Source organism: Suncus etruscus, chromosome 3, assembly GCF_024139225.1.
Source record: "Suncus etruscus isolate mSunEtr1 chromosome 3, mSunEtr1.pri.cur, whole genome shotgun sequence".
NCBI lineage: Eukaryota > Metazoa > Chordata > Mammalia > Eulipotyphla > Soricidae > Suncus > Suncus etruscus.
The window spans coordinates 109,910,769-109,938,393 of record NC_064850.1 but is presented as its reverse complement, the minus strand read 5'-3'; the positions used below and the strand labels follow the sequence as shown (position 1 = coordinate 109,938,393).

The following is a 27,625-nucleotide window of genomic DNA, read 5'->3' as shown; positions in this document are numbered from 1 at the left end:
ATGTGCTCTACTGCTTAATTATCTCCCGGCCCTCCTTTAAATAAATAATATTAACAGCGCTCTTGTTAATATACATTAATAATACATTAAGGTATAGAGAATAAAACTAGTGCTTAATTTCAATCAGAACAAAAAATGTCATGCCTACTGGAGTCACCTTTACAGATAAACCTATTCACTGTACTACTAAACTCCTGGAAACACAAAAGTTAATCCAAAGGACATATGCTTATAGATTTGACTTTGTTTTTGTTGAGAGCAACACCTAGCAGTGCGCAGGGCTTATTCCTGACAGTGCTCAGGGGACTATTTGGGGTGCCCAGTTGACCGTATGCAAAATAATGTTCCTAACCACATTCTGGCCCCTGTATTTTATACATAACTCCAAAAGAGAGCCATATTTTCACTGGGGAAGAAGTGTTAAAGTGTCATAGAATTCCTCACAGTTCAAGCCTAAATGGGACAAGAGGAAAACTAGACTTTCTCTAACTAGACAATTAATGGGAAAGCTATAAGATTGACCCAAGATGATGTGCTGAAACAATTTTAAGAAAAATTTAAATGACACAGTAAATTGCAAGCCCAGGGAGATGGCTAAAATGCTAGAGCACGTTTTGGATGCAGAAGCCCTGGACTTAATCCCCAGCACTACATGCTTTCCAAATTTCAAAAGGTATGACACAGAGTAGGCAGTAGCACAGCCAGGTATGGCCTAAGAACAAAAACAAAGAGGAATAGCGTCACACATTTGGTAGCATTGCTTGCACATTGTTGTGCACTGTGGAAATCACACTTGCTGAGGTGCTAGGGACTGCACCAGCAGTGCCTGAGAAACACTCAAAGATGTGAGGTGGTGTCAGGTATCCAAATGCACACATCCCTAATCCCATGACAACAATCACTGAATTCTGTCCATTTAATTAAAAAAAAAAAACTAATCTGGGGCTGAAGCGTTGTCATAAAGTTATGGCGTTTGCCTTGCACACAGCTAACCTAGGATGGACTGTAGTTCGATCCCCTAGCATCCCATATGGTCCCCCAAGCCAGGAGCAATTTCTGAGCACATAGCCAGAAGTAACCCCTGAGCATCACCGGTGTGGCCTAAAAAAAAAACCCAAAAAACAAAAGAAAAAAAAAACTAATCTTAAAAACTGAAACAAACAGTATGTAAAAGAACTTGATCAAGTTACTTATATTAAAAGCTGAAAGAAAACATTATGTAAAGAAACTTGATCAAGTTATTTATGAAAAGAGTAAATCAATGAACAGAATTTTCCAAATGATGAGAAAGTTATTACAACTAAAGAAACTTCCATCTGGGGCAAAAGCAATAGTACAAGTGAGTAAGGATCTTGCACCACATATGCATTTGCACCCCCCCAAATCCAGCAGGAGTAATCCCTGAACAGAACTAGGAGTAAGTTCTGAGGACAGCAGATGTAATCAAAAAAGGGAAAAAAAAAATCAAATCACTGACCTTTCCCCACATCAGTTTGAAATATTGTCTTTGAACAATATCCAAATATCTATGTATATTAGGACCTCTTTCTACATACATTATTCAAATTTATCCTACAGTGTTTTGTTTACTATCACTTCAAGATACTGTTAGGAAAAAAACTTATTTTCTTTTTTTTTTTGGTTTTGGCAGCACTCAGGGGTTACTCCTGACTCTATGCTCAGAAATCGCTCCTGGCAGGCTCAGGGGACCATATGGGATGCCGGGATTCTAACCACCATCTTTCTGCATGCAAGGCAAAAGCCTTACCTCTCCAATCTCCCATCTCCTATCTCTCCAATCCCAAAAAAAACTTATTTTAAAAACTGAAAAGCACAATTGAAAACTACAGAATGCAAAGTTCTTAAGGCACTGGTGTAGAAAATAAAGTCTAAAGTTCTATTATTTCTCACAAAAACAAGAAGCTGGCATGACTTCTCCCCATTGCTCATCAACTGTAATATGGATGTAATAGAAAGGATGAACTTACTGTAGAAAAATCACAAGCAGTTGAATTAGCATACTGATCTTAGCATTAGTAGCATAACCATAAGCAATTACTTAAATTTTCTGATCCTATTTTTTAACATCTAAACAAATTCCAAAAAAAACTTTTTTCTCTCACCTTTATATTCCTTATCTCTTTTTTTAATCAAAAGTATAAATAAGGTAATCAAGTTTCAAGTAGACATACCTTTGATCTATTAATTTCACTTTGGAAAAATTACACTGGAGAAAAGAAGAAAATTCGAAAATGAGCTAATATGAAAAGATCTCTAGGACATGTTGTAATTTATTTTTAATATGTTATGAGTTGATGGGCAGGAGCAATGAGCTGAGTAGGAAACTTGTTTTGCACACAGCTAACTAGGATTTGATCCCCACCATTCCATATGGTCCTCCAAGTCCTGAGAGCAGAGCTAGGAGTAACCCTGAGCACCGCTGGGTATGTCCCTAAAACAAAAATAAAACAAAACAAAAAAAGTAGGGGCTCAGAAGTACAGTGGGTAGGGCACCTGCCTTGCACACAGCTAACCCAAGTATGATCCTGGACACTACTGCATGGTCCCCAAACACAGGAGTGATGCCTGAGCACAGAGCAGAAGTAAGTCTTAAATGCACACACAAGGTGGCCTGAAAATATTATCTTGTATATATGAAAAACTATTCATTTTTTACTATTGCAGTTAAGTCAAAATGTGAAGGAAAAAAAAAAAAAACCACAACTGAGTCTCTCTAGATAAGCAGAAAGAAAAATAAACCAGGCTAATCATAGTAACTAGAAAATAAATTCATTATTTGAATGAGTTCTGTATATCAAAGGTTGGTTCAAATTAAGATTTTTTTATTTTTTTCAGGCCACACAGGCTATATTCAGGGGTTACTCCTGGCTCTACTCAGAAGTTATTCCTGATGCCTGCTTCAGGTAAGATGCCAAGGATTGAACCAGGGTCAGCCACATAAAAGGCAAACACCCTACCCACTGTGTTATCACTACACCCCTCAAATAAGATATTTTTAACCAAAGCAATTACAGAGCAGGGAAAGCACTAGTCTTGCATGCAGCCAACCCAGTTTCAAAATTCAGCACCCCTGATGGTCCCCTAAACCCATCAAGAGTGATCTCTCAGCACAGATTAATGATTAAGCTCTGAGCACCACCAGGTTAAGTCCCAAAATTTAAAGAAAATAAATTTAATTTCAAAATAAAACAGCTTCCACATTATATAAAAATGGATAAGTCTCTGAATTATGGGCAATTGCTTCTTTTTTTCCTATAATATTTTGCTTTACTCTGTTCTAATAAATAGTTGCCTTATTTTGCCTCTAATATTTGCCAGAATGGATTCCTTGGCTTACTGAGTGCCTAATTCTCAAAAAAAAAAAATGTTTAATTTGGGGCCGGAAAGATAGCACAGCAGTAGGGCGTTTGCCTTACATATGGCCAACCCAAACAGAGGGTGGTTCAATTCTCAGTTTCCTCTTTGGTTCCCCAAGCCTGCCAGTAGCGATTTCTGAGCACAGAGCCAGGAGGAACCCCTAAGCACCACCGAGTGTGACCCAAAAACAAAAAAGAAAATGTGGGGCCGGAGAGAAAACATGGAGGTAGGATGTTTGCCTTCCATGCAGAAGAACGGTGGTTGGAATCCCAGCATCCCATATGGTCCCCCAAGCTTGCCAGGAGTGATTTCTGAGCGATTCTGAGCCAGGAGTAACCCCTGAGCACTGCTGGGTGTGACCCAAAAACAAAAGAACAAAAATAAAAGAAAATGTTTAATTTATTATTACAATCAATTCAATAGACAAAGTTATATGTTACCAACATAACCTACAAATCTTGTGTAGCGCAGATTTTAGAAACAGTAAAGAAGAACATGCTGAAGATAAAAGTGGAAAGACAGGCCAAGCAATGCAATAGCACAGTGGGCAGGGCATTTGCCTTACACAAGGCCAAACCAGGTTTGGTGCCCAGCATCCCATTAGGTCCTGTGAGTCTGCCAAGAATAATTTCTGAGCACAGAATCAGGAGTAACCCCTGAGCACTGCAGGTTGTGCCACAAACAAACAAAAAAATAGACAAAAAGTTTAAAGACATGCTTATGAACCTAGTATATGTTATCATATAAGCAACTGAGAACCACTGTAAGTGTGACCAAGAATGAGGAAGGACAGAAAGTTCTTGAAAAGAAGTGGAATCTCAAAATCTGAGAACTGAATTCTAGCAGCCCAAAACTGCAAATAGCACAAATAGCTACCAATCAATGAAGATGAATAAAATACAGTATCTCTCTACAATGGAAGACCTTTTAGTTTGAATAAGAACAAAGTGATACATAATCCAATACCAAAAAAAAAAAAAAACACCACACACACACACACACACACTATACTAAGTGCAGGAAGTCTAACTCAAAAAGCCAGATGAGGGCTAGAGAACTAATAGAGCAGACATGTTGCTCACATTGCACACAGATGACCTGGGTTTGATTCCCAGCACCCTTATGGACCCTGAGTCTTTCAGGAGTGATCCCTGAGTACAAAGCCAGGAGGAACCCCTAAGCACTGTCAGGTATGGCCCCAACAAAACAAAACAAAACAAAACAAAACAAAACAAAAAACTTATTATCCCAGTTTGTAAAATGTGCAGAATAGTCAAATATACAGAAAATAGATTGATGATATCAGAGAAATGAAGGCAGAATAATCTGAAGCATCTATGAAAGGAAAGGTTTGGTGGGGTGATGAAAATACTCAGAAATTAGTAGTGAAAGCTGAAAGATAAATATGCTAAAAACCATTAAATTAAAATTCAGAGGGATCAATTTTCGGTTTGTGAATTAGATCTCAAAAAAGAAAAAAGAGGGACCGGTGAAGTAGCGCTAGAGGTAAGGTGCCTTGCAAGCGCTAGCCAAGGAAGGGCTCAATCCCCCGGCATCCCATATGGTCCCCAAGCCAGGGGCAATTTCTGAGTGCTTAGCCAGGAGTAACCTCATAGCATCAAACGGGTGTGGCCCAAAAAAAAAAAAAAAGAAGAAGAAGAAGAACAACCACCACAACAAAACTGGTGGTATATATAAAGGTTGCAGGCAGGAAAACAGAAAGCTGGTTTGACTCTCAGTGAATGAAAGCCATAAGGACTTCTATTGTTAAGCCCAGTCCAAGAAGCACTGTCTGTCCTGCAGAGCACACCACCCCAGAGATGCTACAACTGCAGACAGCCTGGCTAACAGAAAAAACATTAGAGTTATAGCTCAGAGGCAAAGCACTGTTCCATACTACTTAATAAACGCCGAATATAAAGAGGAAAAAACTAAGACCAAAAGGGGATATTTAATTTTCTCTTTGATTTAAAATGCATTCACAAGGAGGAAATTGGACAAAAGTTTAGCATTTGTTATTTGGGTTGAGAAAGTTAAGTGCAATGTATAGTCTCTCATCCACACTTTTCCAACTTTTGAACAATAACATTACTCAAATATGGAAATGCACAAAAACGTATTTATCTCCAAAACAGAAAACAGAAAAAAGCAACCCGTGTTTTTCTCTCAACCACAGAAATAAGCAAAATAATAAAGCCCTGGCCTACTAGAGAATCAAGCATTGTTAAAGTCAATTTCTTAGGTCAGGGAGATTAGCACCAGGGTTCAATGCTGGTTCATGTATGACTGATTCCTGCACCCTACAGACTAGGTCTAGCTCTAATGAGAATGGCCATTTAGGGCCCTGGTGGTCCACAAGATCTGTAGCACTGCCATGCCAAAACTAAGCTGCTCCATATTCACATTCTTTTTTTCTTTTTTTGGTTTTTTGGGATTTTTTGGGTCACACCCGGCAGCACTCAGGTGTTACTCCTGGCTCTATACTCAGAAATCGCTCCTGGCAGGCTCAGGAGACCATATGGATGCCGGGATTCAAACCAATGACCTTCCACATGCAAGGCAAATGCCTTACACCACCATGCTATCTCTCCAGCCCCTGCATTGGAACTATCTGAACTAAATAGTCAAATATCACCAGAAGTCCCCCACTGAAAGATTCCCTCCCCCTACGAAAGAAAAAAGAAAAAGGTAGTTTTTCTGAAACCTACATACTACTGTCTCTAAATAAAAATTTCATATGTACACTAGAAATGCACTAAATCCATACCTAGTGTGCTATTTTAAATATGTAAAATGCTCCCCAGATTTCAAGAAATTAGTACTAATAAGAACCTAAAACTCAGTATTCATAATGAATAACCATTAGGGTTTTAGATACACTAAGTTAAGTGAAATATATCAGTAGAATGTCACTTTATTTTTCTTTTTTTTGGGGGGGGTTTTTTTTGGGGGGGGCCACACCCGGCAGTGCTCAGGGGTGACTCCTGGCTGTCTGCTCAGAAATAGCTCCTGGCAGGCACGGGGGACCATATGGGACACCGGGATTCGAACCAACCACCTTTGGTCCTGGATCTGCTGCTTGCAAGGCAAACGCCGCTGTGCTATCTCTCCGGGCCCGTCACTTTATTTTTCAATGCAGCTAACAGATTAGAGATATTGTGGCTTGTATTACATTTCTATGGGATAAGGCTGCTTCACAAGGCAGCCAAGCAAGTGCGGCTGGTTTGTTCTTTAACTACCTTCCCTTCTCCCTTTCTGTCACTGCTATTAGTTGTCCCAGTATCCAAGCTCTCACAGACACTGTGAGATGCAGGCTGTATTGCTCAAGCATACTCTGGCTGTTCTGCTCACAAAGTTAAGACATTCAAGTTGTGGTTCTCATTCACATGATTACCAAGGGTTAGATCCTGACCACAGTGCTTGCACTGCTAGTTGCAGCACTCACACACCCTGCTGTGGTCTGCTGCAGCACAGTAGCCCCAAATGCCAGAGACTCCAGGACCATTGCTAGCATATGCAGGGACTCCTGGACTCAATCCTGCATTTCTGTCCAAGTCATCCCCAGGTCCCACTAAATGAGTTAAGTTAGAAGAGCTTCAGTGGAGTTTTCCCAGGTTTCCTTTTATATATGCTTCCAGGAGTTTCTTGCACTGGAAAATAATACATACACCCCAAGCAACATCAAACTGTACAACCACCATAAATGATTAAAAAGGAAACCTTTCATGCTTTCTATAATTCAAACCATCTATGTATCTTAAGGAGAAAAACTGAGATAGATTCATTTTGAAAATGTGGGGACAGAGAGGGCAGAATATGACTACAGTGGTAGATAAAAAGCCTCTGGTAGTAATGATGCAAAACATTTTTAGGATTTCTAGTTGAAAATGTCTTCTATTCATTATCCCACAAACACGGTACCTTAAAAATGTGGGTTAGAAAGTTACCCACAGCACCAGAGTGATAATAGAGCAGGGAGGGTGATTGCCTTGGATGCAGCTGACTCGGCTTCAAATACTGGCACTCCATATATATAGTAGCAGGCACCCCAAGCAAGCACCCTGAGCGAAGAACCAGTAATAACCCCTAAGCATTGCCAGGTGTGGATAAAGAGGGGAGTGGAGGGAAGGGGAGGAGAGAAAATAAAGAAAATAAAGTTCCTCAAGCATTATGTAGTTCAGAAAAAGCATATCTGCATGATGGGGTGAAATATCTAGGCATTAGGTCAAAAATTTCCCAAAACTGCTTTAAGAAGTTTCAAGATCATCATTTACCACAACACTAAAGGAGTAAGCTTAGACTGTAATAAATTTATTTCTCTGTAAATGTGGGGAGTTGAAGGAAACACAAAAATAATTCTGGCTCTATATCTTCTTTTCCCTCAAATTTCTTAAAATACTAGAAAATATCAATACATACTAACAAAAACTAAATTCACTATTTTGTAACAAAAAGCCAGGGAAAGAGGACAAACAAGAGTCAGAAAACTCTTTGGAGAGTAAGGAAATACCTTGATTGCAGTATAATTTCATAGGTATATATGGACTTGTCAAAACTCATCAAACCATACATTTTAAATTGATGTAGCATAACATCTAAATTAAAGCTGGCTAAAAATAAATGGCCAGGGCCGGAGAGATAGCATGGAGGTATGACATTTGCCTTGCATGCAGGACAGTGATTTGAATCCCAACATTCCATATGGTCCCCCGAGCCTGCCACGAGCAATTTGAGTGCAGAGCCAGGAGTAACCCGAGAGCCACTAGGTGTGACCCAAAAACCAAAAATAAATGAAAGGCCAAAAAGCACATGAAAAAATGCTCCACATCACTAATCATCAGGGAGATGCAAATCAAAACAACAATGAGGTATCATCTCACACCTCAGAGACTGGCACATATTACAAAGAACAAGAACAATCAGTGCTGCGGAGATGTGGAAAGAAAGGAACTCATTCACTGCTGGTGGGAATGCCATCTAGTCCAACCTTTATGAAAAAACAATATGGAGATTCCTCAAAAAAACTGAAAATTGAACTCCCATATGTTCCAGCTATACCACTCCTAGGGATATACCCTAGACAGTGATGGCTAACCTTTTTGAGCCCGAGTGCCCAAACTGCCACACAAAACCAAAGAATTTCCTCAAATGTGCCAGCATATCAATTAAACCTTAATAACAAGATTTTAGTATCTAAAAACTATGCAGCACACGCCGTATATCTTAATTGCGGGCCTTCCCGTGTGCCAGCTGCAAGGCCTTGTTGGCACTCATGCCATAGGTTCGCCATCGCGGCCCTAGGAACACAAAAATACAATTCAAAAATCCCTTCCTCACACCAATATTCATTGCAGCGCTATTTACAATAGACAGACTTTGGAAACAACCAAGATGCCTTTTAACAGATGAATGGCTAAAGAAACTCTAGTATATATATACACAATGGAATATTATGCAGCCATCAGGAAAGATGGTCATGAAATTTTCCTACACAAGAATGTACATGGAATCTATTATGCTGAGTGAAATAAGTCAGAGGGACAGAGACACAGAATAGGAAGGAAGGAAGGAAGGAAGGAAGGAAGGAAGGAAGGAAGGAAGGAAGGAAGGAAGGAAGGAAGGAAGGAAGGAAGGAAGGGAGGGAGGGAGGGAGGGAGGGAGGGAGGGAGGGAGGGAGGGAGGGAGGGAGGGAGGGAGGGAGGGAGGGAGGGACGGAGGGAGGGACGGAGGGAGGGACGGAGGGAGGGGAGGGACGGAGGGAGGGACGGAGGGAGGGGAGGGGAGGGGAGGGGAGGGGAGGGGGTTGTGGGAAGACACACCCAATGGTACTCAGGACTGACTCCTGGCAGGGCTCGGGACCATATGTGACATGGGGGATCAAAAGCAGGTCAACAGCATGCATGGCAAGAACCTTTCCTCTTGGGCTCCAAGAGTGTGATTATTTGATTCTCTGCAGTCCAGTGCCCATCTCCTAAATACTTAATTCCTAAAATTCAGTTTTATTGGGGTATTTTTTTAATCTCTAAAAGAAGGATTCAGCATGCTGATCTTAGTATTTGCTTGTAACTTTTTTAATTAATTTTTTATTTAAGCATCATGAATACTAACATGATTATAGTTGGGTTTCAGTCACAAACAGAACACTCCCTTCACCAGTGCAACATTCCCACCCCCAATGCCCCCCTCCCTCCTTCCCATCCCCTGCTTACTCATAACTTTTGATGAATTCTTACAAAAGCATAAAATTCTGGAAAGGGTGATTTTAAATGTATCTAACTGATTATGCACATTACTTAAAATGCAACACAGAGATTGAGCAAAAATAAAAAAATACTTTTAAAAATTGTTTTTTAAGGCAAGACAAGACCTAACCCTTTTCTTAGGTAACAAAAAAATATCAAAAACTAGTTAAAGCTTCTAATGAACAAATAACAGTCCACAGATATCAAGGTTATATTCTTGCTAGACTTTTTACATGTAAAATATCTCTGACTAAAGTAATTGTTAAAAATTAAAAAAAAAAAGTCCGGTTTGAAGTATGAGAAAGAAGGAAAAAAGAAATTAATTATTTTCCAAATTGTTTGCTATGGGAGTCACCTCTAACAGTGCTAGGACCAGCAGTATTCAGAGGCCACCAGGAACGCTCTCTGCATGGCTACATGTGATGCTATGGAGTAAGACTCATACATACAAGGTATGTAGGCATGAGCTCTATCACTTGAACCACACCACTGAGCCCAACAAGAATTTTCAAATAACATACGTTAGTTCAACAAACAAAACCAGCCAAAAAGATAACACAGTGCGTAATTGCATGCAGCCAACCCAGGCTTGATACCTGACATTTCATATGGTTCCCCCAAGTCTGCCAGGAGTGATCCTTAAGCACTGCCAGGTAGAGCCCAAAAGCAAAAATGCAAACAAGAAAACCAGCTAAATAAATCACATAAGATAACCATGCCACAGACACCCATGATTTAAATAATGTATACCTTAGGCTAAGAAGTGTTGAATATCAAGTTCTCTACTATAATTTCCAAGAATGACAAATCATAGGTTTTTCAGCTTCCAAGTATTATATATTTATCATTTGTTACACAAGACTCTCAAAAGATTAATGGTAACGAAACAAAATTTATACATACTTTTTAAAAGGAGAGTTTTGACAACAGGCAACAGAGCCCAGAGGTTATCCCTGGCTCTACGCTCAGGAGTGACCCCTGGCAGTGCTCAGGGGGCTTCTGTGGATTTGGGAATTCAACCAGGATGGTTGCATAAAAAGCGTGAACCTCATCTCCTCTACCTGGTGGTGCTCAGGGACCACACCTGGGTCTGTGCTCAGGAAATGGTATGTGGTACTGGCTTCTAACCCACAATCAGTATGGAAGGTAAAGTACCGTAACTTCTGCATGATCTCTCTAGCCCAGGGGTCTCAAACTCGAGGCCCGTGGACCGTTCGCAGCCCTCTGTACAACATTTTGTGGCCTGCGGCCGACCTTCAAATATCGCAGTATTCGCGATTATTTGCTTACCGAATAATCGCAATAAAAATCGCATTAGTAAGAAAAAAATTGCATTAAACATTCGCATACCCCGAGCAGTTCCGTTCGGGGTATGCAAATGTTTAACGCGATTTTTTTTTCTTACTAATGCGATTTTTTATTGTGAATATTCGGTAAGCGAAATCCCTTATGCAGCCCTGCCTCACCGACTTTGCCTCCTGCGGCCCCCAGGTAAATTGAGTTTGAGACCCCTGCTCTAGCCCATAAGTGTTTTTCCCCACAAAAACTGACTGCTACACATATTTTATATTTTGCCTACACATATTCCTTCTACTTTTTTTTTTTTTTTTTTTTTTTTTTTTGGTTTTTGGGCCACACCCGGCAGTGCTCAGGGGTTACTCCTGGCTGTCTGCTCAGAAATAGCTCCTGGCAGGCACGGGGGACCATATGGGACACCAGGATTTGAACCAACCACCTTTGGTCCTGAATCAGCTGCTTGCAAGGCAAATGCCGCTGTGCTATCTCTCCGGGCCCATTCCTTCTACTTTTAAAGGTGTATCTTGACAACCCATCCTGATGATGAGAACTAAAACAAAACTAAATTCAATGACAAGGGAATTTAGCATACATCAGTTCAAAGTACAAACATAAGTTGCACATTTGAATATGGTCATAAACCTTGCATTGTTTCTCCCAGACTGTTTATCTGCTTCCTTCTGACATCTGTACAAAATGAAATCCTAGCTTTCACTCCCTTTTCAGTAAAACTGATCACTTCCTATTTTCAAATATAAAACTCCTCTATAGTACATACATTACTGTACACATGGTGATTAAAAGCATACCATATTGTCCATTGAATTTTAATCCCAGTTCTGTGAGGTCAAATTCCTTGTTATATACAGCTGGAAATATCTCCGAAACTGTCCCTTTTGCTATAAAGCAGATTATTAGTTCTTACTTCATAGGGATTAGTGTGAAGACTAAATAAAATAATACATGTGAAAATCCTCAGCCCAGAGCCAAGAAGATAGCTCAAAGGATGGGATGCCAGGGACCGAACCTGTGTCCGTCCTAGGTCAGCCAAGTGCACGGCAAATAAATGCCCTACCGCTGTGCTACCACTCCAGCCCAAAAAATTCAGAGTTTTCTATTTCCTGCTCTAAAACTAAATATATTACATTAAGAAGTTACAATTTCTCTCATGCTTAAGATTTTCTGGGGCCGGAGAGATAGCATGCAGGTAAGGCGTTTGCCTTTCATGCAGAAGGTCATCGGTTCGAATCCTGGCGGACCATATGGTCCCCCGTGCCTGCCAGGAGCAATTTCTGAGCATGGAGCCAGGAGTAACCCCTGAGCACTGCCAGGTGTGACCCAAAAACCACAAAAAAAAAAAAAAAAGATTTTCTGTAATGGGGCCAGAGGGTTAGTACAGAAGTTAAGGCACTTGCCTTGCATGAAGCTAACTCCAGTTCAATCCCCAGCTGACACATGGTCCCCAGGATCGTACCAGGAGAGAGCCCCAGAATACAAAGTCAGTAGCAGCCCCAGAGAACAGCCAACTATGACAAATCATCCCCCAAATTTTTGCAACTCTCAAAAGTAAAATATAAAAAGGGTCCTATTCATTATGAATCCACATTCAAACGTTGATATTCTCATACATATACTGTAATCAATTAAAAACTTCCAATCATATAAAGAAAAATAGCTGATCCAAATAATTAACTATATAACCTTCTGGTGGTTCTTACATAATAAATAAGGAGGAAGAAATTCAATTCACTGTGCTCACTGTGCTTTTCTCCCAGCTCTGTAGTTATCGATTCATAATCATAAAATCTTTTTTAATCTCTGAAATGAAAAGAAGCATAACTGATTATAGCTTCAAGTACTATGAAGAAAAATATTTAAAATACTGATTTTGAAAGGGGACTAGGAATATAGCTTAGAAGCACACAATGCCTTGCATGTGGAAAGGCCCTTGAGTGTGAGCCAAACCTCTCCCCTCCAATTGTGTTACAAAATAAATAAAATACTAACTTCTGTAATGTTTTGGGGACACACCAGCAATACTCAGGAGTTATTCCTAGCTATGCACTCAGGAACTAAACCTGGCATTGTTCAGGGGATCATATGAGATGCCAGGAATCAAACCATAATTAACCCAGTGCAAAGGAAGAACTCTACATGGCATACTATCTCAAAATAACATCAAGAAAATAAATATATTAAAATAAAAATATTAAGGACATAAAATAATCCCTTCTAAATACTAAAATAATCAAGATGCATTCATTTCTTATACCAGCCAATATAACAATGATTATGGCAAATTTAAAGTAAAAATTATTACTGAAATGTGATCTTGTACTAATACTATGCAAGAAAATCACACCCAGTTACAGAAACAAAAAATTATTTAAGAAATGAAAACAAGGGGCCAGAACAGTGGTGCAGACCGTAAGGCGTCTGCCTTGGGTGCACTAGCCTAGGACGGGCCATGGTTCGATCCCCCAGCATCCCATATGGTTCCCCAAGCCAGGAGCAATTTCTGTTTCTGAGCGCATTGCCAGGAATAACCCCTGAGCGTCACAGGTTTGGCCAAAAAACCAAAAATGGGGCCCGTGAGGTGGCGCTAGAGGTAAGGTGTCTGCCTTGCAAGTGCTAGCCAAGGAAGGACCGTGGTTGATACCCTGGCGTCCCATATAGTGCCCCCAAGCCAGGGGCAATTTCTGAGCGCTTAGCCAGGAGTAACTCCTGAGCATCAAATGGGTGTGGCCGGAAAAAGAAAAGAAAGAAATGAAAACAAATCTAGTAAAAATATAACTACCCGAGGGGCTGGAGAGGTGGCGCTAGAGGTAAGATGTCTGCCTTGCAAGCGCTAGCCTAGGACTGACCATGGTTCGATCCCCTGTCATCCCATATGGTCCCCCCAAGCCAGGGGCGATTTCTGAGCGTATAGCCAGTAGTAACCCCTGAGTGTCAAAAGGGTTATATATATATAACCACCCGAATAAAATTTCCTTCCATCTCAATTTAAAATGTTGGGGCCAGAGCAGTGGCGCAAGCAATAGAACGTTTGCCTTCTAAGTTCTTTAGGCCCAAAGGTTAAGAACATAGACAATTTATAAAGCTGATATATTGAGGATAGCTCAGCAGCAGAGCATTTATTTACCTTGCACCTATCAATTCAATCCTCAGCAAAATGGGTGGGGGGGGCTGAAACCTCAGACTGTAGAAATGATTCAATGGGCTGGAGCCCATGTTTTGCATGTGGGAGTCCTGGTTCAATCCTTTCCACCAAATGGTCCCCAAGCAATGAGCCAAGGCTCCTAGAACTGCCTACCATGGCCCAAAAACAAAACAAAGAAAAAAAGAGCTAAATAAATTCCATTCTCAAATTTCTTTCTTTTTTTTTTTTTTTTTTTTTTTTTTTTGGTTTTTGGACCACACCCGGCGATGCTCAGGGGTTACTCCTGGCTGTCTGCTCAGAAATAGCTCCTGGCAGGCACGGGGGACCATATGGGACACCGGGATTCGAACCAACCACCTTTGGTCCTGGATCGGCTGCTTGCAAGGCAAACACTGCTGTGCTATCTCTCTGGGCCCCCATTCTCAAATTTCTAAATGGACAATTCAAACTGGTCACTTTCAGAAATAATCAACAGAAATATTCAAAAATGACTTCTTTCTGATCTAAGCACTACTGAGGTCTATGTTCACCTGGTCTTTCTATTAGTAGTAAGGATAACAGTTCTGCCATTTCTCACATTTCTAAGATTAGAATGTTAATTAACTATATGCTAGATTAGAAGCTTTTTGAAAATACCACAGAATTACTTCAGTATTATTTGCCAAACTTTAAGGATCAACTTAAATGCTGGGCAATAAAGCCTAGCTTTAGCACTCTATATCACACTTTAAAATATCTTTAAAACTTTTTATTAAGTTAAAAAGTAATGGTATATTATATGAAAGGCAATGAACTATGAATTTTGCCTGACTTATGTTACCTCACCTAAACATAACAACAACCCTATGAAAGACATGGTCTTCACAAAAGAAAAAAATGGTAAAGAAGGTAATGAACTAGTCACAGAATGGTAGGTAGTTTGTGGAATCAAGTTTAAGGATTATACTTCTTAAAAAAAAAAAAAAGAATTATACTTCTTCAAGAAACCAGAAAAATAGAGTACAATACTTACGAAGGTGCTTGCCTTGCATCCCACTGGACCTTGGGTCAAATCCCCAGAACCAGATAGAGTACCCAAGCATGGCCAAGGTCACCCCTAAGCAGAGTCAGAAAAAGCCAAGTATAAATAGGTTTGGGCCAAAAACAAAACAAAAGGAAAAAAGAAGAAATGTATTCCATCTGACCAATTAATCTTCTGCCACCACAGTACAAATGTAATTGATTTAGGTAAGGGAGATGTGAATTAGTTACAGGAAAATAAATATTTTCAATCATTAAGTATAAGTGACATTAGGTTTAAGTGAAAGTTCCTTCTCTATCTAGAGAATAAGGCACAAAGATCTATTATTACTGTTTTTACTACCCTAAATAACATGCCACTCCAGCAAGGGATGTAGCTCAGAATTAGAGCATTTACCTTGTATAACACCCTGTGGTTGAATTCCTGGCACCAACCAAAAAAAATCTTTTTAAAAAAGCATCCTAAAAGTCTGATAAGATACATACATGCTTTCAAAGACAAAGTAGCTATTTGCCTTAAAATTTCATATTTGGTACTGAAGAATTTACTGAAGATTTTGTAGGCTACAAAGAAGAAGAAAGAAAACTAGGAATCTTAACCAATGATGATCCTCTCAAGAGAAAAGTGATACCTAAAATCTATTATAGAACCTTTTACTATTTCCTAAATTCTAGAGCAGTCATGCAGAAAACAGGAGCAGCATAATTCACTAGGTGTGCAGACACAGCACATGGGAGCTCCTTCCTAAGGACACCTGACTTCAGTTGCTATCTTTCAGCACAAAGGACAAAGGTGACACAAGCATGGCAGCACAAACCACTGAAGAGTTCACTGATCTACTCAGTTCCTTTGAGGTAACAGGGAAAGTAAAAAAGAAAACCTCAAGCAGTAAAGACTTAAACCATTTTGTTTAGTTTTTCAACTAAAGATAACACTCAAAACAAACAACACAAACAGGCTTTCATTTTCTTATATGAATTTACTGTTTAAAAATATTTTTATTAAATCACCATATATTACAAACTTATTCATGACTAAGTTTTAGGTGTACAATGTTCAACACCAATTTCTTCACCAGTGTCCATTTCTCTCCACCAATTCCCTCAGTCTCTCTCCCACCTCCTGGCCTGCCTCTCACCTGTACTTCCTACTCTTGAATCACTGTGATTCACAATATTACTACTGATAACTTTCAGCACCTCCAGGTTCAGAGTGATACCTTCCCTAAACTAAGCCACAGTCACCACCACTCATTGTGGCAAGCTTCCAGCTAAATACCATTTCTCTTCATTTCTATTGCCTTTGGACGTTAGTTAACTATTTCCTTTGGCTTTACTTATTCCCCTGCTATGTTTCTTAATGTCCCAATGAATGTGATCTGTGTCTGTCTATATCTGTCCCTCTCCTTCCGACTCATTTCACTCAGCATGATACTCTCCATACCCATCCATGTATCAGCAAATGACATGACTCCATCTTTTCTTACAGCTCAGATATATTCCCATTTAGGTATGTACCCTAGCTTCTTTATCCAGTCATATATTCTTGGGTACTTGGGTTGGTTCCAGATTTTGGCTACCATGAATAGTGCTAAAATGAACAGAGTACAGAGGTCTTTTCTGCATTGTGTTTGGGGGCCCTTGGGGTACAGTTTCAGGAGTGGAACTGCTGGATCATATGGAAACTCAATTCCTAGTTTTCTGAGGAATGTCCCTATTGTCTTCCCAAAAGGCTGGACAAGTAGTCATTCTACTAGCAGTGAATGAGGGACCCCTTTTTTTTTACCTACATCCATGCTCACACTGAGTGTTGTTATTATTTTTAATGAGTGTCAGTCTCTGTTGTATATGGTGATATACTCATTGTTTTGATTTGCATTTCATTCATCATTAGTTATATACATCATTATTCTCATATAATTTGTGTCCACTTATATTTCTTCTATGAAGAAGTTTCTGTTCAGCTCATCTTCTATTTTTTGATTGTACTGGATATTTTTTCCTATAAAAAATAAGAGTATTGGGCTGGGCGGTGGCGCTGGAGGTAAGGTGCCTGCCTTGCCTGCGCTAGCCTAGGACGGACTGCGGTTCGATCCCCCAGCGTCCCATATGGTCCCCCAAGAAGCCAGGAGCAACTTCTGAGCGCATAGCCAGGAGTAACCCCTGAGCGTCACAGGGTGTGGCCCAAAAAAAACAAAAAAAACAAAAAAATAAGAGTATTGCTCAAGTTTTTAGAGAAACATTTTGGAGGGACTAGAGTGATAGTATAGAACATAGGATGCTTGCCTTGCATGTGACCAACCCAATTCAAATCCCAGCACCCCATATGGTCCACTGAATTCTGCTCACAGAGTGAACCCTGAGCACAAAGCCAGAAGTCAGTCCTGAGCATCACCCAAAAAAAAATAATAAACATTTTAGAAGATCCTTGTCATATTTTTGTTTTCTATTCAATATCCAAATTAGGCATAGAAATTCCTTCAAATATTTCACTATTTTGAAGGTGGAACAGGAGGACTTTTTATGAATGTTTATAAATATACACACATTAGAAAATATGTATATCCCAGAGAATTCAGAAATTGTATTAATTTAGAAAAGTCTATGCAATACACTGTGAAAGGTATCATAAAAGAGCATCAATGAGTATCATTAGAAAATAACAAAAAAAAGGGCCCGGAGAGATAGCACAGCGGCGTTTGCCTCGCTAACAGCCGATCCAGGACCAAAGGTGGTTGGTTCAAATCCCAGTGTCCCATATGGTCCCCCGTGCCTGCCAGGAGCTATTTCAGAGCAGACAGCCAGGAGTAACCCCTGAGCATCGCCGGGTGTGGCCCAAAAACCAAAAAAAAAAAAAAAAGAAAAGAAAGAAAAAGAAAAAGAAAGAAAATAACAAAAAAAGGCCAAAGCGGTGGCGCAGCAAAAAGGCATTTACCTTGTACACATGTGACCTAAGACAGACTATGGTTCGATCGCCTGGTGTCCCATATGGTCCCCCAAGCCAGGAGCAATTTCTGAGCACATAGCCAGGAATAACCCCTGAACATCACCAGGTGTAGTCCAAAATTTAAAAAAAAAAAAAAAAAAAAAAAAAAAAGACTGCTTTATACTTAATGGAGAGAAGCCTCAAAGCAGAAACCTTTAATAATAATCGATATTTGAAGTATCTTTGTTTTATTGGTTTTTGGTTCACACCCGCAGCACTCAGGGGTTACTCCTGGCTCTTCGCTCAGAAATTGCTCCTGGCAGGCTCAGGGAACCATATGGGATGCCAGGATTTGAACCACCATCCTTCAGCATCTAAGACAAACGCCTTACCACTGTGCTCTCTCCGACCCCTTGAAGTATCTTTGAAAACAACTTTTATTCATTCTTTTGTTTTGTTTTGTTTGATTTTGGATTTTGGGTCACACCCAGTGGCGCTCAGGGGTTACTCCTGGCTCTGTGCTCAGAAATCGCTCCTGGCAGACACGGAGCCCATATGGGGTGACAGGATTCGAACCACTGTTCTTCCTGGATCAGTGGTGACATGCAAGGCAAACACCTTACCTCTGTGCTATCTCTCTGGCCCTTTTTTTTGGTTTTGGTTTTGGTTTTTTGTTTTGTTTTATTTAACTTTACTCATTCTTACAGTGAAAACTCAGCTATGCCTTTTTTCATCATCCATTCAATGTGTTCATATAGAATATTGCTATTAGGAGTAATTATAGATACGAGTGCTTTGTTTTTCAAATCACCCCTCCTTCTTTAGAGTCAAAGATTAAATTATTTGAATAGTTAAGAGTTAAAATATGTTTGAAGGAATAAGGAGAGAATCCTCACATAATAAATTGAAAAGCAACTTTATAGTGGCTTTCAAAAGCCAAATTAAAATTTTTGAATTTAAGACATTTTTTAAGAAAGAGGGTTTGCTGATATAGAAATGCAATGTAAATAAAAGCAACTAATTGAAATTAACCAACTAAACCAGAGTTTTGTTATTAACCAACTAAGTAAGTGTTTTGTTATTCACTGTATTGTTAGATTGAATGAAAAGATTTAAGCTTTTCTTTTTTTGTTGGGTTTTTTTTTTTTGCCTTTTTTAACAATATCTTTAAGCACCATGATTACATACATGATTATAGTTGGATTTCACTCATAAAAAGAAGGGTTTAGCTAGTCTAGACAATACATTTGAGAGTCACCTAGGGAAAGAAATTAACGGAATCTACATTTACCTTGAAGAGGCTAGAGACCTGGTTCGGGAAGGTGGGGGGAAAGGGAAAATACTTATTTTGCACCAAGCATCCAGGCTTGACAACCAATAATGCATGTTTATATTCGTTCCTCTTAGTATTGCATGGAATAATCCCTGAGCACAGAGCCAGGAGTAGCTTCTAAGCAACACCAGGTGTGGCCCAAATACTAAACACCACACACACAACACTCTCACTCACTCATTCACACTCTCTCTCTCTCTCTCTCTCTCTCTCTCTCTCTCTCTCTCTCTCTCTCTCTCTCTCTCACACACACACACACACACACACACACACACACACACACACACACACACACACACACAAAATCAAATTTTTGTTTTGATTTGGTTTGGGTTTTTTTTTTTTTTTTTTTTAGCCACACCTGGTGAAGCTCAGGGGTTACTCCTGGCTATGTGCTCAGAAATTACTCCTGGCTTGGTGGACCACATGAGACGCTGGGGGATCAAACCCCGGCCCGTCCTAGGTAAGCCTTGCTCAGCCCATCAAAAAAAATCTCTTTAACATACACATTTAAGTGATTTAAGTGACTCTGTAAGATATAATACCTAAAATTAAAAGCAAAGGAGATGGGCCCGAAGAGATAGCAAAGCGGCGCTTGCCTTGCAAGCAGCAGATCCATGACCTAAGGTGGTTGGTTCGAATCCCGGTGTCCCATATGATCCCCCGTGCCTACCAGGAGCTATTTCTGAGCAGACAGCCAGGAGTAACCCGAGCACCGCCAGGTATGGCCCAAAAACCAAAAAAAAAAAAAAAGCAAAGGAGATGCAGCTCAGAAGGTAGGGCATTTGACTTATATACAGCTGATCCCAGATCCATCCTGGCACCACACAGTTTGTTTCTCAAGGAAACAAGAAGTGATCTCTGAGCACAGTGAGGAGTAGCCTCCAATCAAGCCCTGCCAGGTGTGGCCCAAAAACAAAAACCAAAATATGGAGTCAATACACAATGTTTCACTGCAAGAGATTAAGACTTTAAGAAATAGAAATATCAAATCTTCATTTCTTATCATTTTACTAATATTTTCATCTGATTTGGCCAGCCACAAACACTTCTAGTTAATTTTGCATCTAAAGTGAATACAATATATTTTGGGGAAACTTTCAAAATTATGCCTTTAAATGTCTTCACCTATGTTTTTGCTCATAGTACATAACCATGCTATCACTGTATGCCATTCATGATTGCTTTGTCTTTGAATATGAGGCACAAATAATCCCTAGTTTTGAGCTACATCCCATTACTAAGGCAGTGACCCTGCTCAATCCACAGCCCTTATAGCTCTACAGAGGACAGTATCTTGAACAGTACCTCAATGCTTTTAACACAAGCAGTTAAGACAGCGCCAAGGAATACAACTCATTCAGAGATCAGGCATCTAAAATAAAGCCTCAGCTTCGCAATAGAGGGAAGTTGTCTACACCAGGGGACCATAAACTACAGACCAAACCCAGCCTGGCTCCTGTTGTTATGTGCAAGGTTTCATTGGCAAACAGGCACATTCATTCACTTAAGCATTGTCTATGGCTGTTTTCATGAACACAAGAACAGAGTTGTGACAGACATGTGTTTCACAAATATTTACAAACGGGTGCTTTACAAAGAGTTTTCAAACCCTCTCTACATAGTGAAACGCCAGAGACATCACAAACGTTGGGGGTGGGGTGTGGGAACTTCTAAGATACAAGAATTGAGCTGCTGACTGCACAGGTGTGGACTCTGGTCATCTATTGCTAAATATTGCTAAGAGGCTCCAGCACAAATCCTCAAGGCCCTAATCATTTGTATCAGTCCCAGAAAAGAACATGTTTACACACCTTAACCTTCCTCTCACTGTCTTTACTAACAAATCAGGCCAAACCTAAAAAGGTTGCCCTTAAAAATTCATCTAAGCAAAGTTTTAACTGCACAAAAATTGTTGTAAGAAGAGGTGGAAGAGGTGTCTACTCTAACAAGTTTTCCATACTTGTTCTCTCATGCCAGGGGCCCTGTAGATCTCCCTGTCTGCATCACTCTTCTCTGAATTCAAGAAGCTACTAGGAAAGTAGTAAAGTCTAACTATGAAGCACAAAAAGTGTGGAGATAACAGATATTTATTTCCTACCTCATAAACTGTACTCCTGTTAGAATCAAAAAAGAATTAGCTGGATGTTTCACCCAAAAAAAGAAAAAACACATCAGCTGTAGATTACACACACACACAGACACACACACACACACAAGCACAAAAAGTGTGGAGATAACAGATATTTATTTCCTACCTCATAAACTGTACTCATTAGAATCAAAAAAATCAGCTGGATGTTTCACCCAAAAAAAGAAAAAACACATCAGCTGTAGATTACACACACACACACACACACACATCTTCCAACACACACACACACAAAATCTTCCAGCACCCTGTGCTACAAAGACGTCTGAATGTTTTACGTGCCAAGTTAGTTTTTGTTTTTTAATTTTTTCAAAATAAGTTTAAAAACAAAGCATTTCAGCATTGCTGTGCCAACACAGGGATATCCCCTCCATTGTATGGGACACAAAGACACACCAACTGCAAGCAGGGGAAGCAGCCTTCTCTGCCAGCTATTTTTAGCCCCACTTCGTCGTCATGTTAATACCAAACACAGAATAATAAAGCAAGGCAAACTTTAAAAGCAGTAATGTCCCAAAACAAATCTCTCCTTTTACTTCTAGGTTCCTTAACAGTGAAATCCCACATGTCTGTTAACCTCAAGAAACAGTCTCCAAAACAGCATGTTGCTGTTTCAAAACATATAGGAGAGTAGATATGCTCTAGGATGAAATCATGTATCTAGCCCCCTTTTCAAGGTCAGTTCTTTGGTTTTAAGTGAGTGAGCCACACCTGGGCAATGCTCAAGAGATCTTGTGATGCAGGGATGAACTGGGCTGGCCACATCTAAAGCAAGCACCTCAACCCCCTATTATCTCTCCAGCCCTCAAGTTCAACCTTTAGCCACTTTAAAGCCTCTATATTAGGGACAGTCATTCACTGTTCTTCCTAAATTTTTCTTACTTTAACAACTCACTCTCTGCCATGTAAAAATACCCAATTTTCAGCTCTTTCCTCTCCATCAGCACTCCTAGAAACCTTAAACTTTAAAATTTATGTATTCTAAAAACCACTCTAGATACTTAGCACAGTACTTAGTAGCATAACTTTCTACTATCTCAGACTTTCATCTTAAAACAATATCAAAAAAATAAATTAATTATCCTTTACTTAATCACTTTTGTAAGAAACCACTATATTGGTGGTGGGAATGTTGCACTGGTGAAGGGGGGTGTTCTTTACATGACTGTAATCATACAACTATAATCATGTTTGTAATCACGGTGTTTAAATAAAGATTAAAAAAAAAAGAAATCACTATATTAGCATCCTATTCAATATCAGAAGCACTTTCACATTTATTTGGAGATAAAGGGAACCTCAAAGACTACCCCTGTTAAGGTGCAGGGGACCAGATGATGCCATGGATTCCAAGATCAGCCATGTACAAGGCAATTAATTGCCTTAACCCCTGATTTATTTATCTATCTATCTATCTATCTATCTTTCTTCCTTCCTTCTTTCCTTCCTTCCTTCCTTCTCTTTCTTTCCTTTCTTTCTTTCTTTCTTTCTTTCTCTTTCTTTCTCTTTCTCTCTCAACCTCTCTTCTTTTTCTTTCTCTCTCAACCCCTCTTCTCTTTCTTTCTCTCTCTTTCTTTCTCTGCCTTAACCCATGTTCTCTCTCTCCTCTCTCTCCCTCCCCTCTCTCTCTTTTTCTCTCTCACCCCAAAATCATCTGTTTCACTCTGCCATCCGTAGAGTTCCTTAATGATTTTGGTATTAAAAAACGCTGGATTCCCAGTCCAGAGTAATGTACAATAGGTAAGGAGCTTGCCTTGCACATAGCCAACCAGGTTCAAGGTGGACAGAACATTTGGTCTCCTGAGCACCGAGCACCAGGAGTAACCCTGGTAAGAGCCAGGAGTAATCCTTGACCACTGCCAGGTGTGGCCCAAAATAAAACAAACAAACAAAAAAAAAAGTCACAACTACAAAAATGCTGGTTCTCTAGAAAAACAAATCCTAATCCAGGTATGTCTCCTGGTTTAAATGCAATTTTATCTCAATCATCTAACACCACCCTCACAGGTACACTGCTCTCAGTTGTTTATATGGGCATTAAACATATATATAAAAAAGAAGGAGGCAACGAGTGTATTTAACAGTCTCACTGGTCCCATGCAAGCTGGCTTTCTAATTATATTTGTCTCTCCCACCTGTATATCCCAAAACTCTTCAAAACTCCATCACTAACTCTATTCTATTCCTAAAACAGATCTTCCCAGATGTGTCTGAGAGTGCTAATTCTAGTGGTCAATGCCAACAGCTCCCTAATAAAGAATAAAGGCATATTCTGGGGCCGGAGAGATAGCATGGAGGTAGGGCATTTGCCTTGCATGCAGAAGGATGGTGGTTTGAATCCCGTTATCCAATATGGTTCTCCAAGCCTGCCAGGAGCAATTTCTGAGCAGAAAGCCAGGAATAACCCCTGAGCGCTGCTCGAGTGTGACCCAAAAACCAAAAAAAAAAAAAAAAAAGAAGAAGAATAAAGGCATACTCTTATTATCTATAGGTATCAAGACAGGTATTAGTTTATAAGGCTCATTCATATACAGTGTCTGACAGGCTCAGTCATACACAGTATCTGGCTTAAAGGGGCCCAAACAAAGCATTGATCCATTTTCCCTTTCCTACAATTTTGTGCAATTTATTTCACTGCCTCTTGTCATCCTGAAGCAAAAGCATCTCTTAAGTCTATAAGGCCTCCAAACTTTGCTACTCAAATACACAATGAAAGGTTACCAAGATTTTTAACTAATCTATAATCAAAGCATTAAAACTTTTGTATTCTTGGGTAGAGACATGGCTCAGCACATTCCTATATGCTGTAAGCCCAGAATTTAATACCCAACACCACTGGGTTGGCTCTGGTGGGCCCCCAACACTGAACGCCGAGTGCCACAGTGTTCATTATAACTGTCATTGGTCCCCAGGTCCAGCACCTAAGTGTTTGACACTTATGAACAAAAATTGTTTTAATTTAAATGTTTAAGAGTTAATAAGCAGCTGTGATAGATGAAAATACAAAGCATATGGGGCTAGAGCAGTGGCCCCAGCGGTAAAGGCATGCCTTGCGGGTGCTAGCCTAGGACGGACTGTGGTTCGATCCCCTGGCATCCCATATGGTCCTCCAAGCCATGAGCGATTTATGAGCACATAGCCAGGAGTAACCCCTGAGCGTCACCGGGTGTGCCCCCCTCCCCCCCAAAAAAGAGAGTATAAAGTATAGTTTTTTTAACTTGTCTTACTTTCTCTCAAAAGGAAAAAAAAAAAGCTTAAGACTAGATTTCTGGGGCTGGAGAGATAGCATGGAGGCATGGTGTTTGCCTTGCATGCAGAAGGACAGTGATTCGAATCCAGGCATCCCATATGGTCCCCGAGCCTGCCAGGAGTTATTTCTGAGCCTAGAGCCAGGAGTAACCCCAGAGCGCTGCTGGGTGTAACCCCAAAACAAAACAAAACAAAAAGACTAGATTTCTTTCTCCCACGTTTGTGAAATGCAGGATGTATGACTTCTTCATCAAGGTCACTAAGATAAGACCCTGAGACATGTTTTCAATTCCGTATCTAACATTACATCCATTACTCAATTATTTTTACTTCAGTACCCACATAAAGTACACAGAATTTAAGGTTCCTTACAAAAGCATAACTAGAACAAGACATATAAAGAAAAAAGTTGCCAAAGCACCAGAGGAAGGTAATGTCATCAAATGGATAAACGATAGCATTCTCAGGCACGCTAAAAGCTTAAAAAAAAAAAAAATGATGGTTGGGGCCGGAGAGATAGCATGGAGGTAGGGTGTTTGCCTTTCATGCAGAAGGTCATCGGTTCAAATCCTGACATCCCATGTGGTCCCCGGAGCCGCCAGGAGCGATTTCTGAGCATGAAGCCAGGAGTAACCCCTGAGCGCTGGCGGGTGTGACCCAAAAACAAAAAAAAAAAAAGATGGTTAAGGGAGCAATCCAAATCCAAATGAAAACAGAGGAAAATGATAATTTGTTCTAGTATTTCTCAAAATACAAACTCTGAATATGTCTTGAAACTTTAAACTGAGGGGCCGGAGCGATAGCACAGTAGTAAGGCCTTTGCCTTGCATTCGGCCAACATAGAACAAGTCCCGGTTCGAATCCCGGCATCCCATAAGGTCCTCGGAGCCTGCCAGGAGCGACTTCTGAGCATAGAACCAGGAGTAACCCCTGAGCACGACCAGGTGTGACCCCCCACCAAAAAAAAAAAAAAAGAAACAGAATGGCTTGGGATAAATAAAGGAAACATTGACAGAATTCGAGAACTTGCAGAACCCATTTCAATGAAAGATAAAATGCATTATGGAATAAATGCAAAAATGAAGTTTGAGGAAGTTTTAAATAAATGTATTCAATATTCTGATTAGAGACATAATGTAGTTAACTCCAGGTTACAACTGTGCAAAGCAGCTATCCCCAGACTTCAAAGAGAACAGCTCAAAGAGTCTGAGAGGACCTCTGCACTCACAGGGCATCTAAGTTGCTGCAGACATCTGCTCTGCACAAATACTGAGGAGAAAATGCTACTTTCTTCCACTTCAGATTGGGCACTGTTAGGAAATAAATTAAGGCTTTTACACACTGCATCTTTAAAATGAGAAAAAAGTAAATCAGTCTGCATAGAAATTGGTATCAAAAGTTTCTCCCCACTGGAAAAAGAGAACGCAAATAAGCCAAGCCTTCTATCATTCTGCCAAAGAGGAGGGAAAGTGATAGCAATTTAGATATATGTTACCCACCCCCCAAATAAAGGGTGGTTGAGAAACTTTCATAAACTGGTTCAAGTTCTAAATGCTCACCCTAAAATAAATTGTGATCCCTAAGAAGTCTTAAGCATCCTGAGTGATAAATGTATCGCAGCAGAATGACACAGAAACTGAACCCATGAAATAAAAAGGTAAAGGCCACTGAACTAAAATGAAAAACAAACAAACAAACAAAACTCCAGGAAGGAATCATACTCTCAGGGGTTCGTTCAGATGGGCAGCGGGGCCCTTGGTTCTTGAGAACCCAAATGAGAAACAACACACCCTGGCGCCTGTTGCTCACTAGTTGTGTCTGGGCAAGGTGTCCTTTGTGTGTACAAACACACACACATACAGATATACATACACGTGTGTGTGTGTGTGTGTGTGTGTGTGTGTGTGTGTGTGTGTGTGTGTGTGCGCGCGCGCGCGCGCGCGCGCGACTGAGGCTTCCTCAATTTCCATCTGCCAATTACCGGCCAGAAGGTGCCGGGATCCGACCCACTCGCGAAACCTCAGCTCCGCCCCGCGCCGAGCCGGGCCGGGCCGGGCCACATGCACCCAGCCAGCCAGCCAGCCAGCCACTCGTCCGTGTTCCACCCAGGAAGAAGCAGAGTCCGGGGCTCCAAAGCCCGCGCGAACCCGAATACCTGCTCGACACGCTCAGGGGAGCTGCGTGCAGCCCCGCTGCCCTGGAACGCTCAGACACCCGGGTCCCCTCCCTCCGCGTCCTAGGCAGGAGCCACTCACGCTCTCAGGGTGCAGAACGGCCGCGACGCGGGGCCAAGCAGCAGGCTGGATGCGATCGTCCGTCCTCCTCCGGAGCGCTTTTAAAAAGCGGAGGAGCTCCTGCAGTCGCCCCACGGGGTCGGGGGGGTCCCCCCAAGCTGGGTCTCTTCCGCGCGGCAAGCCGGGCAGGAGCAGAGGCAGAGGCAGAGGCAGAGGCGGCCCCGCTTCACCTCCGCTTTTCCTCTTCCTGGGTGTCTTCAGGCTGCGGCTTCTGCCCGTCCAGGGCGGGCTACTTGTCCCGGGTGCGGCCCGTGGCCGTGGGGCAGGCAGGCAGGAAAGCAGCCTCTGCTTTTGGGGGGCCCCTTCCACAACAAAGTTTCTTCCTCCGGCCGGCCCCCCGGGCTCCCCCCAGGCCCCGCCGCCCTCGAGGCAGGGGCTGGGGAGGGGGTCCTGAGGTCCTGCCGAGGGGCCGGGGGGCCGGCGCCGGGCCCGGGGCGTAGGGGCGCGGGGAGAAAGAGACCCCCGAGGCGGGGTGCGGTGCGGTGCGGGGGGAAAGGTGCGGAACGGCCGGCCGCGCCCCGGCCCGCCGCTTCACATCGGGGTCCCCGCCCCCCGGGCCGCGGGGCGGCTGGCGC

At 41.2% G+C, this 27,625-nt stretch overlaps 1 protein-coding gene across 1 annotated transcript in view; it reads right to left on the bottom strand.

The window, feature by feature from the left end:
* Positions 1–27,030, bottom strand: part of FBXW7 (F-box and WD repeat domain containing 7) — a 221,202-nt gene extending 194,172 nt beyond the window's left edge. Inside the window, exon 1 of the mRNA XM_049769608.1 lies at positions 27,012–27,030. The gene's annotated coding sequence lies outside the window, so the exon portion shown is untranslated. The remainder of the gene's footprint in view (positions 1–27,011) is intronic.
* Positions 27,031–27,625: the final 595 nt, after the last annotated feature.